The sequence below is a fragment of the Gouania willdenowi genome, chromosome 16 (assembly GCF_900634775.1).
Source record: "Gouania willdenowi chromosome 16, fGouWil2.1, whole genome shotgun sequence".
In the NCBI taxonomy this organism is placed as follows: Eukaryota; Metazoa; Chordata; class Actinopteri; order Blenniiformes; family Gobiesocidae; genus Gouania; species Gouania willdenowi.
Window position 1 is genome coordinate 31,468,224 of NC_041059.1, and position 18,710 is coordinate 31,486,933.

The 18,710-nt window shown below is 37.3% G+C and overlaps 1 long non-coding RNA gene across 2 annotated transcripts in view; it reads right to left on the bottom strand.

Annotated features, from left to right (window-relative positions):
- The window catches only part of LOC114478192 (uncharacterized), a 42,866-nt gene that overhangs the window by 14,134 nt on the left and 10,022 nt on the right, over positions 1–18,710 (bottom strand). For both annotated transcript variants that reach the window (XR_003675824.1, XR_003675823.1), the window contains one exon: positions 9,377–9,537. This is a non-coding gene — a long non-coding RNA (uncharacterized LOC114478192). The remainder of the gene's footprint in view (positions 1–9,376; positions 9,538–18,710) is intronic.

An 18,710-nucleotide genomic window follows, 5' to 3' on the forward strand; every position in this document is an offset into this window, starting at 1 on the left:
TACATTTGGACAAATGTAAGGGTGGCTATGAGTATGTACTTGTTCTTGTGGATCATTTTACGCATTTTGCTCAGGTTTATGCTACCACGAACAAGTCTGGCAAAACAGCAGCAAACAAAATCTTTAATGATTTTGCCTTAAAGTTTGGGTTTCCCCTGCGACTTCACCATGATCAAGGTGGTGAATTCGAGAACCAGCTTTTTGCCCAACTGACAGAGTACTGTGGCGTGGCAGGCTCAAGAACCACTCCATATCACCCACAGGGGAATGGGCAAGTTGAACGTTTTAACCGGACTTTGATTCAAATGTTAAAGACACTCACTGAGAAACAGAAGAGTAACTGGAAAGATTCACTAAACAAGCTTGTCTATGCCTATAATGCGACTAAATCTGAAGTGACTGGGTTTTCCCCTTTTTACTTACTTTTTGGACGGTCACCACGATTGCCAGTGGACATGTTGTTCAGTTTATCCCCAAACACAGGTCAGGGTGACAGTAACCATCATGATTACATGCAGAAGTGGAAACAGGGTATGAAAGATGCTTATGAAATCACCAGAGAGAACGCGTGTAAGGCTGCAGTTGGGAGTAAGAGACTGTATGACAAAAAGGTGAAATACTCTACCCTGTCTCCTGGTGATCGTGTTTTAGTCAGGAACTTGACTCCACGTGGGGGTACAGGCAAACTGAGAAACCACTGGGAAGATGTTGTACATACAGTGGTTCGTCAAGTAAGCAAGGAAATTCCTGTTTATGAACTGAAACCTGAGAGGGGTAGGGGCAGGTCCAGAACTTTGCATCGTAATCTTCTGCTGCCGTGTGACCATTTGCCCTTAGAGACTTCTTTGCAGCCTCGGTCGAAGAAAAGACTCACTTCAAGATCAGCGGAGGTACCAGGGATTCACTCGGAAGAGGAAGACAACGATGATGGAGATGAGTATTATCCAGTGTCTTATCAGCCTGAGGGGACCACAGAACCAGCTTACCAGGATGACAAGCACCAAGAAGAGGTACCAGAATCAGATAGGCTGTCAGAGAATGACATGAGTGAGGTGGAGGATCAGCCTGTGGAGGTGCGCCTTCCTTCACCTCATCCACCTCCTTCTCCTACTTACTGTGATCCTAATGATGCAGTCAATCAGAGACCTAGACATGAATCTAGACGACCAAAGGTATTCACTTATGATAGACTGGGTACACCTGTTTGTTACAACGTTCAGCCATTACCTTACTATCCGGAACAGACTATGTCATGGGTATACAGTGTGTATCCTTATTTCCAGGAGTTTCATGGTCAGTGTTGATACAATTATTCTGTTATAAGTTGAGAATGTGTACTTACATTACGCTCACTTTAATGGGCTGACATTGAGATTATATATCAATATGCCTGCTCACGGTTATGAAAAATGAATGGGGGAGAACTGTATAACAGACTTGGACTCTGTTGTTGTATTACACTGAATTCACTTTTGTGAGTGAAGTGGAAACTTGAGACTATGAATGAGTTCCAACTCAAATAGACTATATGAAAAGAGTTCCAGTTTGTATATTTTTTTTATTAAGTTTGACTGTTCACTAGAACTTTGATTAGCCAGTGGTTCATGTGCTACAATGCTGATGTTGGGGACAACATATATTTTGAGGGGGAGTATGTGACAGGTTAAAAATGGTTGAAAATGGTTAATATTGGAAATGGTAAGGTATTGGAATTATTATTCAAATTACTTTGTAAGTATATTCTATGCGGTTTAAAAGTAGAATCTTTGTAAATTGGAGTTAAAAAGAATATCTTTCATATTCCTAGAATTGCTGAAATATTACTAATATAGGGTAAATACTGTGTAATTTGCAATTTGAGTGTTTGATGGTTTGTAGATCGATTGCTTCTGACGTGCATAGCGGTGTGTTCTTTGCGCCTGCGCAAAAAGTGTGTGCTCTTTGGAATAAAGCAACGAGGAAGCTGGAAGTCGACTGCTTCTCTGTCCATTTATTTGTTCCAAAGCAACCACCTTACCTCTCCCATACTGTTGGAGTGGAGGGCGCAACATGTGTGTCTGGCTACGGTTTCAGTTTGGACCGTGGAACGCAAGGGAGATATGAACTAATCACCAGTAAAAATCCCAGTAAAACTCCAGAAAACACTCACCAGGAATAAATATTATCTCCCTGGTAAAAATAGTAGCTCTAACAACAGGTAAAATGGTAAACTTGGTGATATTAGCAGTATGGGGACGCATTTACTCCGTTTTCAAATATGTAGAATAACTGTGAATTTATCAGTAGCAGTAGTAGTTTTAATATTTTAGTTCATTTTTTGCAGGAACATTTTTTGTCCGTCAAATGTATTTAGAAGAAACTAAAATTAAGGATAGAATGTTATTTAACTGTCGAACCTTGTCATAATTTTAGTTATTTATATATTTTTTTAAATTGAAAAAAAAAAATTTTATGGTTTTGGTCTTGACTCGGTCTCGGCTTGTCTCGGTCTTGGTCTTGTCTCGGTCTCGGCTCCTGGAAGTCTTGGTCTTGTCTTGGTCTCGGTGCATTCTGGTCTCGGGCAAGTCTTGGTCTCGGATAGTGTGGTCTTGAACACAACACTACTATCTGAATATGTTTGACCAGTCTATCTGAAACTATATGGATGTTGGGTGACCCAGTGTATAATCAGAGTTAATGGAACCAACAGATCCAACTGTTCCTCACTATTAAAGCACAGTGTGAGAGTCTGACACATAATACTACTGATGCTTCATGCATAATTGAGGTCATAAGTGTGAGCATTTTGCATTACAGACTAATGCTTTATAGCAGGGGTGTCAAACTCATCTTAGTTCAAGGGCCAAATACGGACTATTTTGACAGTAGATTATAGGTGGGAAAACAATCAATATCAACATTGTTGTGCCCTAGCTTGCAATTCTACAGTATGTATAAATGATATATGAAATATGTAAGGCACCTACAGTATAATAATCAAACAATAAGTGACAGATATCAGTCCCATTACGATATCGACTTTGATTTATGGATTTTGAGTGAATAATTTAAGGAAATTAATAGATCTTTTTGGAATTATTTCAACAATTTGAGATTACAACTGACATATGATATAAACATGGTCAAATCTGTGAAACCCTGCAAATATTGTGGCGTTCTATCAAAAATGTGTATTTGGAGGGGCTAAGATATCTACAACAGAATTAGTTTGTAATTTACATTATGATTCATGTTTTCTATTTTTTTTTTTACTTTTCCCTGGGGGCCAAATTGGATGCTTTAAATGGATGGATTTGGCCCACGAGCCTTGAGTTTGATACGTGCAATATAGACTTTATTATGTTTCTAGAGCATGTATGGCTTTAAACCCAATTATTCATGTTATTTGAACAATCTTAGACAAATGTGGATTCATGATTGTGTTTATAATTAGCCACTAAAATTGATATTAGGAATAAAATTTAGTTTTTTCACTGTAAATGTTCACACTTTAAAGTGGACCTTTAGCTTAGACTGTGAAACATCTTAGAAGATCACATTTGGAGGAGAGTCAGTTGTTCTCATGCCTTCTGCCTACATGTAGTTGAGCATCAACCGACCTGCTGCCCACCTAAACTCAAACCCACACACACACCACACTCACTGCTGCACGACGTGAACAAGGTGGTCAATATTCAGAAACAAGAGCAACAGACAAGACAAGGCAACGTTATCTTATCCAAACAAGATTTGAAAAAAGATTACATTGGGGGTTTTTTCAACATCCAACTTGTTTGGAAATGAATATTTTGCCAACGTTACATGGTCCAATTTCTTAATATGTGCAGCATACTGTCTGTAGCATCAGATTATGAAAGCACTACAGATTGAAATCTATCTCGCCTTCCCTTGTTTCACACATATGGCAGAAAAAGCGAGCAGTTCTAGACTACTAGCATTAATTTATCTCAACTATGAGTTTTAAAGTCATTTTACTATGTTGCACTAAAACTAAAAATTATTAGCAATGTTCAAATAAAAAAATTAAGTGGATCTGGTCTTATTGTTATTACTTTGAGAATAGTTATCTGAAATGTGACAACAGGCCAATCTGTGGGTTCATACTGTTAACTAGACGCGTAGAGCACTACTACTATGACAACCAAGTAAATACTCCATCATTCAATCACTCATGAACATCTTTTCCTCATTTTAAAATTCCTTTTCCTTGTCATTTTAAATAATTTCAATTTCCCACTTCATGAAAGGAAGAGACTATAGTAAAAAGTACACGGCTCACTGTCAATCAACCACAAAGGGCCAGATGTAACATTGTATGGAAGGATAAAAGCTAACATGTCACACGTCCTGTGAAATACGTTTTGGCATAAAACTATTGTCACTATTCATCCGTCCCGACTGGTGAAACGCAAATTTTTTTCATTATATTTCCCGTGTTCACAGACAAAGCTGGTCCCATTAGACAGTAATGTAACTATTGTGATTATTACATCTAATTATCCTGTTAGTACTGCTCTCAGTAATTATTGATAAAATCATCAAGTCTGATCTGGTTTAATTATAGTAAATCAGTGAGATATTTATCAACCATAATTTTATGTTACTCATTATCAGATATAAAATAAACTAAGTTCAGTAGCAGTAAAAACACTATTGTAGTTATTTTTGCTTTTCATGTGGTTATTATTATTTTATTTTTTTAGAAAATAATTTTATTATAATTGAGGAAAAACATGAATTATATACAATAACACTAATGGAGTGACCTAAATGCACAAACATGTTTCATAAAATATCAGCCCATGAGTTCTTTGAGTTGGCAGCTATTGTAGTTTTTTTTAATGTGTAAATGCTATTACTGAAGCACATTATAGTGTTGATGTATTCAATTTAATTTGTGTTTGTAAGGAACCTGTTTACACTTTAAGTTGGAAATTGTTCTGAATATTTATTGTTTTTATTTGTCCTAATTTGTCCCAAGCCAAATTTAAAAGATTGTAGTAACATAGAGCAAATAATTGTACAATTTGTCATCCGATTAGTCGATTAATCGTTTCAATAATCGATGACTAGTCGACTATTAAAATAGTCGTTAGTTGCAGCCCTAGACTTTACACCTGAGGGGTATTCCATAAAGCGGGTTATGATCAAACTCTGAGTATTTTCGGGCTCAAATGAGGGAAACTCTGAGTATCCCATTCCAAAACGCGAGGTATGTTCTTCTCTGAGTATGTTACCATGGCAACATTGTCCGTGAACTAAACCTGGTCGCTGGCAGGTTTTATCGAAGAAACCCTGGGTTTCCTACCTGGCTCCGCCCACCTGAACACCGTTTCTGAACACTTTAATGAAACTTGACACTCTTCTCTGAAACACATTAGTAACATCACACACCACAGACGTGCTCACATCACTACTAATGTTGTGTTGCTTTTTCATTTATTTTTTTGCTAACGGTAGTTTTCTTTATAACAGTGTGGATGCAGATCATTAGGTGAAAGACACTGAGAGGTTGATCTGCATTAAAACATCTACTGACGTCTGTAGAAACCTGTGGATAAAGTAAAGGGGAGGTGACAATTGAAATTAATACACTTTTAAGACTCGAACGTTGTTTTATACTGTAATACAGTTTGATCTTGAAAGCATAGGGTCGAGAGTTCGTGTCCCGTTTAGTCGTTTTTCTAACATTTTTTGGATGTCGAGATGACTCTGGAGACAACATTACAGTAAAAATCAATATAAATGATGCGATATAAAGCAGCAGTCACACTGTCTTATAGCCAGTGTAACAGGGGGGCTCTCTATGCAGCCATCCTATGCTGCTGACACGTCTCCTCAAACTGGTGAATAAAACCTTATTGAACTCCAAAAAACAATAACCAAGAGTAAATACTGTATTTGCTCCCTGGTAAAAATAGCAGCTCTAACAACTGGTACAATGATAAACTTGGTGATATTACAGCCTGAGCATGCAATACGGGGCAGAATTTACTCTGTCACCGATAGCCTATGTCTCCAAAATGTTTCTAGAGGGTTTTAGTATCTTCTTTTTTTGTACAAGTCATAAAAATCACAAGCAGCCTCAAGTTTAATTACATAATAATAACAGCACCTGCTGGTTAAAAAGTGCAATAAATAAATAAACTGAAAACATCCACCCTTCTCGCATTTGTCGTATCCAACAGAGGAATTCCCTTTATAAAAGAAAGCAGTGGCTATCAGTATGTAACACCTGTCAATCCGTACGCAGCACCCCTCATTGGCCAGTTTAGGTCACGTGATAGGTGCACCACATGCCTTAAAGTTCTGTCAGTTTTATTTTAGCCCTAAACCTAACCCTTTTATTTTAACCCTAACACTAACCCTTATATTTTAACCCTAACCCTTTTATTTTAACCCTATCCATAATCCTATCCCTAACCAAACCCAGGAAATACCCTATAATGTATATTTTTTTGTATATGTATTTTTAAAGGTGGAAATTGCCATGTTAAATATGTTAAAATGAAAAAATATATTTATCAAAAGTGGAATTCAAACCCATGACAGCGGAAGTAAGAATTCTTGAATCAGGCACCTTAATTAGACCACTCGGCCATCCTGACACAGTGATAACACAGGCACATTACGCTTATGTAGAAAAGGTCAGGCAACGTCATCTTTCGTACGAAATGTTGGTCAGTCCATCGGATGAAAATCTATACCTTTTTCTATAGTTTCTCATTGGGTAAATCAAAGGATTGCATCCAATCCCTAAATCTTCTTTCTCTCCTGATATTGATGCTATTGATCGCAGGCTATTCTTTCAAATAAACCTCTTGAATAGTGAATTAATGCTTTGATCCTGTCAAAGTTTCTGTGGCAACGTGGTGGAAAAAAATCTGGTCCAAGTAATGAATAAACAGCACCTGTGATTTTGTTAGATTGATTTATCATAGGCTCCAAACAGGAAATTAAACTACTGAAAGCATGATAATGATTTCATCCTAAACATGTCAGAAACCTATCACAATTGGCCCATTGCTGTAAAAACAATTCACTCAAAATAGTCTTTAAAGTTTGTAATTCATGACACTTCATCCTTTTTCATTTTATACTTGGTTTTGGGTGTTGTTAATACGTTCTTTTTTTATTCTTTATTTTTTAAAGGTTATATGAAAAACGTATATCTTGGACATTACATTTACCATATGATTAGATATAAGTATGTAATCACATTGGCAGGAAATGTCTTATGGGATGTGGGATCGACCCCTTGAAACACAGCTCAGAGCTCCGACACAGCACGTTTTACTTCTCAGAAATCAAGTAACGTTAACTCAGTGAATGGTAAAGTGGTAATAGTTACATGGACTTAGTCATAATAGTAAATTCTAGTTAAACTCCATTTATGCCATGGATGCACTCCTATCTGATAGTGTTGTGGTAGTCGAGACCGGTCAAATTTTAAAGGTCTCGGTCTTGTCTCGGACTCGGGATTTTCTCTCAAGACCGTTCGAGACCAGCACTAACTCCTTCTATTTCAAAACTTTTTAATAATGTGATAATAACACGGAGAAGAACGGGATAAAACAATCTTTTATTCATTCTTTAATCCACCCCGTATAATGACCACAACCATCCCTAATTCCCAGTAAAACTCCAGAAAACAATCACCAGTAATAAATATTATCTCCCTGGTAAAGACAGTAGCTCTAACAACTGGTAAAATGATAAACTGGTGATATTACAGCCTGTGAATGCAGTACGGGGGACGCATTTACTCCACCTCTGGGTCCTAGTGTTTAATAAGTCCGTGTGTGTCATGTTTATGCCTCTGTCCATCCACTCTTTTCATTATATCCATGTTTTTTAAGGCTTTTATTACATAGTGTCGGCTGTAGTCCGGGCCGCCGCCATCTTGGATTATGTCGTCACCAGCGCGTCATCACCACAAGTTGCACAAGCCAAAATGACTCAAATAACTGTAAAGAGGTCTTATATTAGTCTATTTTCTTTTTAAAGTGGTGTTTTTTGTGGCTTTAGACTCCAATTACATTTATGTATATAATATGTTCCCCACAATATAAACAGGTTCACAATATAATTATTTTTTATAGTTTCTGTTTCCACTGTATCCAGAATAATAATAATAATTCTCAACAATTATTTGGTTTCACATCTACCTGGGCTGTAGCTCTATGTTTTTTAGACTGTTGACAACTTGTTTGTAGTTTTATTTCAGAAAGTTTCACTTTTACAGTTACAGCTGGAAACCTTTGTTAATTAAATATCCTAGTTACATTACAGCAACCAAATTAAACTATATCAACTGAGTGAATTAATAAAAATAACCTGTGTAAAGGCTTTTTCAAACTAAAAAATTATCATGTGAAATCTGTGACCTGTTGACCTGCACAACTGAAAAAATCAGAATCGAGAATCATTATTTCTTGGCAGAAATACTTTTAAACACTTGCTGTACATTCAGCTGACATAAAAATCTTGTTTTCAAATATGTAGAATAATTGTGGATTTATCAGTAGCAGTAGTAGTTTTGATATTTTAGTTAATTTTTTGCAGGCACCTTTTTTGTCCGTCAAATGTATTTAAAATAAACTAAAATTAAAGAGAGAATATTATTTTACTATCAAACCTTGTCATAGTTTTATTTATTTATAGATTTTTTTAAATTGTCTCGGGCAAGTCTTGGTCTCGGATAGTGTGGTCTTGAACACAACACTTAAAAGCACACAAAGCATTTCACCAAGTTTGATTTCTTAAGATATTATTTTTTATTTATTTATAGTTGAAATGAAAGCAGTCAGAGTAAACACTACTACTACTACTGCTGTCTCATTCTGTGCTGTGGTGATGAACATCTGGAACCGTCTGATTCTCCTCTGAAGTGAATCTGTAATCACACACAAGATGTTTTACAGGCACTAGTACAGTAATTAACACCTATTTTTATATTAAATGTGTGTTCAAACAAGAGGCTTTGCTTACATTGTTTTTGGTTGATTGATAGAAGTCTTTCTTCATCTCCGTCTTGTGCTGATGTTTGTGTGCTCCTGTCCTCCATCTTTCTTCTCCTCCATCAGTGGATGCTGGTGGTCAAGTCCAACATTTTACAGGTGTTAGTAAAACGTGACTTCTATTTATACATTAAATATGTGATCAGTGTCTTTATGTGTAAATGAGAGGTTTGACTTACATTGTTTTGGTTAATAAAAGGATTTCTTCTCCTCCATTGGTAGATGCTGGCACTCCCGTCCTCCATCTTTCTTCTTCTCCATCAGTGGATGTTGGCGTTCCTCTCCAACATTTTACAGGCGTTAGTAAAACGTGACGTCTATTTATACATTAAACGTGTGATCAATGTTTTACTTACATTGTTTTGGTTAATAGTCTTTCTTTCCTCTGCTGATATCTCCTCCTGGGGCTGATTGTGGGACACTTTTGGATGCTGGTGCTCCCCCATTTTTCTCCTCCTCCTCCTCCATTGGTAGATGATGGTACTCTTCCATCTTCCTTGTTCTCAATCAGTGAATTCTGGTGTTCAAGTCCAACATTTTACAAGCATTATTAGAAAGTCATTTTTTACAATAAACGTGTCCAGTGTCTTTCTGTGTAAATGAGAGGTTTTACTTACATTGTTTTGGTTAATATTGTTTCTTTCCTCTGCTGGCGTCTCCTCCTGGGGCTGATTGTGGGACACTGTGGTGGACAATTTACAGGTTTTAGTGTAAAGGAACATCTGTTTCTTTTTTTTCTACCAATGGCAGTATTTTTACAATAAAAAAAAGTGTTGAGTGTCTTTCTGTGTAAACGAGACGCTTTACTTACATAGTTTTGACTGATAGAAGTCTTCATCCTCTGCTGATGCCTCTTGTGTCTCAAACATGCTGGGAATAAAAACGTAATCTCTAAACTCTTAACAACCTAACTATACGTAAACATACATACCTGTTTACGAGAGTGACGGGAGAATCACGCCCACTGTGGCCCGTCATAAAGAAACAAAAAATTAAATCTACAATCTAAAAAGGTCCAGGTGCCAGACGTTGCCCGGGACATCAGAAGCCTCGCAAGATGCAAAGGCCAGCTGTGATTAATCACCTAAATTAACTATTTACAAAAGGGTGATATTATAAACACAAGCCTTGGCGTGAATGTAACCAAAGGCTAAACTCATCCAGCCAGATGCAAGGACTAGCTGTGAAAGACACATTTAAACAAGGAACTCATCTAGAAAAACAAGAAACAGAAGACTCTAAGATGAGTCAGAACTGTCACCTCACCAAGGCCTCTTGGTGACAGACTCACACCGACAGTCAGAGCCGAACGATGGAGGTTTCTCAGAACTTACCTGTGGCCCAGCCTGGGTCTAAACCCAGAGGGTCAGCCCAGCGAGGGTCGGTCCAGCCTGGATCCAAGTCTAGATCCGAGCCCGGAGGGTCGGACCAGCGAGGGTCTGTCCAGGGTGGAAACAAAACCGGAGGGTCGGTCCGGCCTGCAACCGAACCCTCGGGCTCGGCCCGGCCTGCGACTGAACCCTCGGGCTCGGCCCAACCTGCGACTGAACCCTCGGGTTCGGCCCAGCCTGCGACACAACCCTCGGGTTCGGCCCAGCCAGCGATCAAACCCTCGGGTTCGGCCCAGCCAGCGATCAAACCCTCGGGTTCGGCCCAACTTGCGACCCGACCGTCGGGCTCGGCCCAGCCTGCGACCAAACCCTCGGGTTCGGCCCAGCCTGCGACACAACCCTCGGGTTCGGCCCAGCCTGCGACACAACCCTCGGGTTCGGCCCAGCCAGCGACACAACCCTCGGGTTCGGCCCAGCCTGCGACACAACCCTCAGGTTCGGCCCAGCCTGCGACACAACCCTCGGGCTCGGCCCAGCCAGAGACCCAACCCTCGGGCTCGGCCCAGCCTGCGACCCAACCCTCGGGCTGACCCATACCTGAAATAAACAACAAAAAAAAATGTTTAACGAACAGTGATATTTAAACATATTTATTTCATTACATTGTAAATGAATGTAAAAGTTTTTAAAGCTCTTTTTTAACTGACACATGTTTGGACCTTCCTTTAGATGTACATTTAAACTGTTATACGGTCTCACTTACAGAAACACCAAATATTTTTGTTGTTGTTTGCAGAATGTTAGACAGCAAGACTAAAAGCTAAAAAAAAAAAAAAAAAAAAACAATTAGCGATGAAAATGCAGGAGTTATTCAGCAATAATGAGGGGAAAATGTACATTAAATTACCTCCAATTCGTAAAACTAGGCAAAGTTTTTGTTTCAGTTAGTGCGTTGACACTATTTAACAAGTTCACCATGAAGTTAAAGCAGAGTCCAAATATTAAACATTTCAAAAGAAGGTAGAACAACAATTTTTAAGAGGTACAGGGAGGAGGGAGATGTTGAGTAACATTGAGTATTAAGAGTATATATAGATATATATATATATACAAACACTATTGTTCTATTGTTTTTGTATTTGGTAAATTGTATTATTATTATTATCATATATTTTTCTTAATTTGTTTTTCAAGGGCTTAACGGGCAACTTGGGATGATATTTTGTGATGTACATGCTATGCACATATATACATATTGTATATATATATTACATTTATGCTGTCTTAGTGAAATGACGATTGTCATTGTGATTCATTAGTTTAGATTAGAAGAAGGAGTAGGAGTTTATAAGTTACACTTCTGTATTTGATGTTTTATGTTCAAATTTATGCTCTTTTTCCCCCCATTTTAATTCATTTGTTTGCATATTCAAAAATAAACAATTCAATTCATTTTAATTCCCCTTATAAAGTTTAGTTTATCCTTCCTTCAGGAGGGCAATGATTATAACAATAAAGCAATAAAGCAAATGTATTTGTTTATTTCTTGGAAGATTAAAACATTTATAGCTGTGCAAAAAGATTGCACTATGTAGTGATAAACTTTAACAACATATGCAGACAAAACATGAATAAACATTTAATTTGTGCAGTGATGACTGTATCACTCTCATGAATGCTTAGCACTGCTATTTTTTAAAAAGGACTTTATTTATTGATTTATTGATTATTTATTTTATATTTTGATATGGACAGCACAATGACATTGGACAATTTTTAATTGTTTTAACGTGTGCTAATTTGTAACACTTGTCCACAGGAGGATTTTGAAAAACAAATTAAATAAGAGGAGGAAAAATAAGCCATTTAAATTTAAATAAGGAGACATTTTAAGAAAGTCGTCAATGTAGGAAATAAAGTATGTATCTATGTAAATAAATGAAGTAAATATTCAAGCACAAACAATGCAAACAGTATCCATGGTAACTACATTTCACCCACCTCATTGGCTGCTTCAAAAACAAACCAAAACAAATAGTTCAGTATCAATTTTATCTAGAAAAATATGAAGTGAAACTCGACTTTAAATTATTTATGAACTAAAGTACAAATTTACATTAAATCTACCTCAGTCAGTACAGGACTTAAATAAATCTACTTTTTGTTTTTTATTAAATAAATAATTAGACCTCTACAAAACAGTTGAAACAGGCCAAACGCTCACTAAAAGTGTCACATCAGAGTAAAATAATTACAAAAGTCAAAGTAACACATGACAATAAGCATTTCTTGATTTCCGTTATGTTAAAACCATTTTCTGTCGGCCTATAATATAAAATATAAACGCCTCAGGCCCTAAACCTGATTTAGACAGACCTATAGATTATAAATCATAAACTTTTCAGTGCTAAAATGATGAAATAAGGCCTATCAGGTGAGAATAATTCAAACGTGTCTTACCGTTAGCCATGCGCAGGGCCATGGTTCACTTTTCTGGTCTCGTCGCCTTGTAAGTCCTTTTTTTTGAAGTTCTGGTCCTGGTCTGAAGTTCTTCTTCTGGTCGTGTAGAGGTCTTCTGATGACTTTTCTCAGTGTTTTGTAGAGTTTTTCTCTCCTTTCTCAGCTCACAGATGCTCAAATGTGCTCACAGATGCTAACAGCTCTCCCCTCAACGTCTCTCGCTGCTCGCTTAGAACGTTAAAGTTCAGCAGGTGAATTTAAATGCCGCATCCCAACTCGTTTCCATGGCGACGACGTCACGCAACTTTACGTAAAAACTTAAAAAAAAAACTTTTCAAGATACACTGTCTATTTTTGTTTTTATTTGTAAACAATGCATACATAATGACTATCTTAACGTTTTATATGAACCATAAAAATAAAAATAATTACGTAAGGTGAAACGTTCAGTTTTACGACGCACGTGACCACTTTTCACGTTCTGTCTGTTGCGTAAAAGTCATAGCAATTTCCCGGTTTCCCACGGACTCTGAACGCACCACCGACCTGCCAAAATTAAAAATATATTAATAAAAGAAACAAAAATAAAAATGTTTAATATGTATACAATAAATGATTAAATAAATACAAGTTAAAAAAAAGTATGTAAATTATATCTGTATTTTCTTTTTTATTTCCACTTTTATTTATCAATCTATTTCATTGAATTTTTCAACAATATTTTTTTTGTTTTGAATGGTTTTTTTTTTTGCATGCAAAATCAATGATGTATTTATATTTGAAATTCTATTTTTACTTTTGTATTTTTCCCCACTTATATTTATTTATTTGTATTTAATCTAAAATTTTCCCTTTTTATTTTTGTTTACGTGTATTTATTTATTATATATATACATATATTTATTTATTTCGGCACGTTTGTTCCCCCGCATTTTTCAACTGACCCCAGGTGTGGTCGCTTGGAGTTTAAATGGAGTTGCCTGAATTGTCTCGTAATTGATGAACAAAAAATAAAACAATAATGAATAAAAGAATATTCACAAATTAAAATCTCATACAATTTTATTCTATACTTTCACTTTGTCAAATATAAATCTTGTTATAATTATTATTATTATTATTATTAATAATAATAATAATAATAATAATAACAGCTCTTCATCATTCTGTGAATAATAGGGATTTGGTTGGTTTGATGAGGTTTAGTCAGTTTAGTCCCATTGGTGTGTGAATGTGAGTGTGAATGGGTGAATGAGCTGATATGTAAAGTACTTTGAGAATTTCATTGTAGGGATAAAGCTCTATATAAATCAAGTCAATTTGTCATTTAATAAATAAACACAAACACAAATGTTATGTTGGTTCATTAAACACCACATGTGTATTTAATTATACAAAAATACTATGAACATGAAGCCAATTGTGTCAGTGTTTTTTTTTTTTTTTTTTTTTAATATCATTACTTTTTTTTTAAACTGTTAATTGTTGTGCGTGTATTTTTTGTGAACTGTCAGTGTGTGCATCTAAACAACATGTTTGGATAATAAATAAAACCAATAAGCTGATTTTCATCAAGATATTATACTATGACACATATACTATGTGTTTTAATTAGATAACCTGTTTAATTTGACTCTCTTTCAACATTATTTAATGTAAGAGTGGGGTCAGGTTTAACTTTTTGTTTTATATTTTGCATTTTTGGAATGTCAGTGCAAAAAATAATATTTTCATGTTTTTAATTGATTTACTTTTTGAAGCATTAATATTATAGTATACAATAGCAATGTTTTAATGAAAGTGATTAGTACACATTCAGAGCCAAAAATGCAATACGATGAATGTTTTGCCTAATAATTTTTTTCAGTTTTTCGGTTTCAGCCAAAAAAATTCATTTCAGTGCATCCTAATGTTAACTCCAGCATCATGTTTCATTTAAATCCTAAAAAAAGAAACAATATCACAGTACAATGTGAATGATCTCTGCCTGCTGTTAAAATTTATTCCGTATTATTTTATCTGCACTGTGCTGTAAGTTAGCGGGTCAGAAAATGAATGGATGTGTTGTAAGTTATAACCATCCAGTCTTTTTAAAACTCTTCTTTTTAGGTTTAATGACAAAAACAAATCATGTTTTAGTAAAATATAAATATTTCTGGCAGAAGGCTGCAGGATAAGTGCCAACATAGCTCTAAAGGTGTCATAATTTAGAAAACGACACTTAATGACAGCCTTCACGACACCTTATTCATGCTAATGACAGACATTGACAGAGTAATGTCAGCCTTATGTACAAGACTTCAAGTGCTACCCTCCAGTTCCTACCCAAGAGTGAATTGATATTTTGATTTTTTAAATGTTTTTTTTAATTTATAATATAATTATAAATTATTTATTTTTCCATTTCCGATAGCCCACAGTACCTATAAGTTTGATAGTGTCAGCATTTTTTTTCTTTTCATAGCCTAAATGACATCACTATTTCCTGGTACGGCACAGTCTCACTCTGCTGTAATGCAGGAGGAGGCCACGCCCTCTCCCAAAAGCACATTGCTGCTCTGCCTCTGGCCCCATAGCGTGTTTTTATGTGTTTGGTCATGCGCAGTCATTTCCCCAAGAAGACAACCATTTACGTAAACAGGCAGCTTTCTACACTGCCTTTGGACGTAACCATGCTATGCTAAATGCTATACATATGTTCAGAGTGCATTAGTGAATTGATACAGCTTGGCCGCTGCTGCTCCGTTCTCTAGCTAGTGGGCTGAATATAATACTACCGGCAGAGTGACAGTGGTAGAGACAATAGAGAAACTTTCTTTCGAGGAAAAACGACAGCTTTTAAAAGATGGGAGAGCAACACCTGAGTCGTATTCCATAAAACGGGTTATGTTTAATGAACTGCAGCTTATCCGTGTTCTCTGCACCCACAGCTCTTAGGGCAGCGTGCAGCGCTTGACTCTGCTTCTGAAACGCCAATGAAAAAAGCACAGCTGGCTGTCATCTTTGTGTCAGTCCCTCACCGCTACGATAGCAGCCAGTATGTCCTCTTCCAGCTGGTGTTGAGGCTGTGCCGGCCACACGGCATGTACTCTGATGGAAGCATACGATCGGCTTCTTCCACCAAACCCTGGTAGTCTTTATCTACCACCAGAGGCGAAGTGGCCAGAGCCGTGCGCACCTGCGGGGGGAGCTGGCGTAGAAACGAGGTATCACCTGATCCCAGCAACGCAAGCATATTTTCCATCAGCTCTGTGGGTTTACTGTCACCCATACCGTTGAGTTACAGCAGGCGATCCGCTCGTTCCATGTCGGACAGCTGGAACAGACGTAGGAGCTGATGTTTGAGAGCTGAGTATTTGCTGTGGGTCTCGCAGCAATCCCATCACTCCACAGGTGGTCAACGAATCCAAGGCTGCAACGATGTGGTAATATTTTGTGTCGTCTGCAGTGATTCCTCGGAGCTGAAACTGGGCTTCAACGTGTTGAAACCACGACATGTTGCCAAAACTCTGATAACTTGACCGTAGCGGCAAACATTGCGGCCCTGTCTCCTTGTGTGCCCTCTGCTGACATGTTCAAATATCATCATCACCAATGTAGAAGCCGTGAAATAGGAGTATGTTGAGTCAGCTTTCTTTATTGCTTCACACACAGCCTTACAGTTAACCTGTCAAAACATTCCGCTGTATCACCACACTTCCTCCTGTTATGGTCAATTATTATATTCATCATCATATCATCAAATGTATGTTCATGTGTACAATTTGTCAGGTTTTAATACATGATGACTCCATTCACTTTTGCTGAATCATGATTAAACAGTACAGATCGTACTCAGTGCAGCACAGTCTCTGCCAAGCCAGAATCTCTGCTCACATGCAGACATACACTGACGCACACACTTATCAAGACAGATAAAGACTGGCGCCGAACCTTCTCATAACATCTTCATCATCCTCCAACATTTCCACTATGGGCATCTGACTCCCTCCCTTTTGTCTCTCACTGTTGGGACCTTTTCTTATCTGTATAAAACCTTAAGCTGAAACTGTTAGAGGGAGCGGCACTTCCTTCGGACGTCCGCCTGGACGGACGCTAATTTTGTTTCACTTTGTTCCATCTTGTACCTTTTTTACTTAGCCTTAGAATAAACTTTTTCATAAAATCATCAATGGTTCTCCTGGACTCCATCATTCAACCAGAGCAATAAATCATGTCTCCAAATGAGGTCAACCGCAAATTTTGCCGCAACACTCCTTTAACACATCACCTGTTGTCAACAGAGATGGCAAAAGTACCCAGATTCCTTACTTGAGTAGAAGTAAAATACCTATGTAAAAAAAAAGACGAGTAAAAGTAAAAAGTATTGATCCAAATATCTACTCAAGTAAAAGTAAAAAGTAAAGGCTCTGAAATGTACTCAAAAGTACTTTTAAAAGTGAAAAGTATTTCTGTTTGCATGATTCACTGGCTGCAAAGCTATTAAACAGGATAATTTATGGAATCTGATTGAGAAATGTTATTGTTTAAACAAACAATAACATTCTTACACTCTGTCTAGTATCTTAATATACTAGGGCTCAGGTGGTAGTGGATCGTCTTCTGATCGAGAGGTTGGGGATTCGATCCCAGTACCTGACTATGTGTCGAAGTGTCCTTGGGCAAGACACTGAATCCTAAGTTGCTCCCAGTGGTCGACTAGCGCCTTGCATGGCAGTCCTGTGCCATTGGTGTGTGAATGTGAGAGTGATTGGGTGAATGAGCTGATATGTAAAGCGCTTTGAGACTGCTTCAGTGTGGTGATAAAGCGCTATATAAAATCAAGTCCATTTACCATTCCCTATATAGTCATTTTAGCATTTGTACTGTACACTTAAGGTTAACACATCATTGCTGGTTATGACATAAGGCTCCTATGTCATAACCAGGGGTGCACACAACAATTTTGATCTGGTTCTCAAGGAGCACCAGAGGTTGTTTCTTGTGGTAGCGCTCATTTTTTCAATGTCTGACTCATGGGTCAGATATTTTTTTCTGACAAGATAAAAAAAATAAAATTGGCAGTTAAATAAAACCTACAGATGACATCTGACTTCATAAAATGACCCCACGAGTTTCACTATAACATTACTGCTGTTAACAGTACTGGTAGGCTTTTTTGATCATTTTAACAGTAGCAGCACCTACCTGAAATCATTTCCCCAGACAATGTTTGTATCCCTAAGAACAAGAACATGAATAGCAATAAAGTCTGCACTGTAAAATGTTAGGTACTCAAATGAGCACTAACACACTTGGATGTGGTGCTCATTTTAACATTTTCAGCGCTGTGCAGCGCTAATAGCGTTATTTGTTTTGGCCACTAGCCACCGCTGAGAGATGTTTCATTAGATTAGAATAACTTGCGTATGAAGAGGACACTTGACATGTATTTTTTTGTAGTGATTGTACTTCCACACTGTAAACATCAGTTTTAAATGAACAGACTTCTTCAAGCTCCACAGGGTTGCTTCTTGTCCTCTCACTGTCAGCACACGCTTGATAGCAACGCCCACTTACCTAAACTCTGTCACTGATTGGCTTACCATGAAATATCACTCTACCTTTAGCCAATCATCATTACTTGTATGTCCATGTAAACCCTCCCCCTCCCCTTACTTTCAGCTTCTGTCTGATCCTGGCTGTGTGAGTGAGCCGCTGGGTCAAAACAGTTGACGCGCATTGGTGTCGCGGCGCCAAAAAATAAAAAAATCTAGGCTTATAGGCATACCTGTCAAGTTTTGAATATGAAAATAAGGGAAATTTTCTGGCGCCCACTACGAGCCGTCCCACCAGCTCAACCAAGCTCCAGTATCCGTTATATTTTAAGACAAGTGTACAATAAATCTAAAATAGCCAC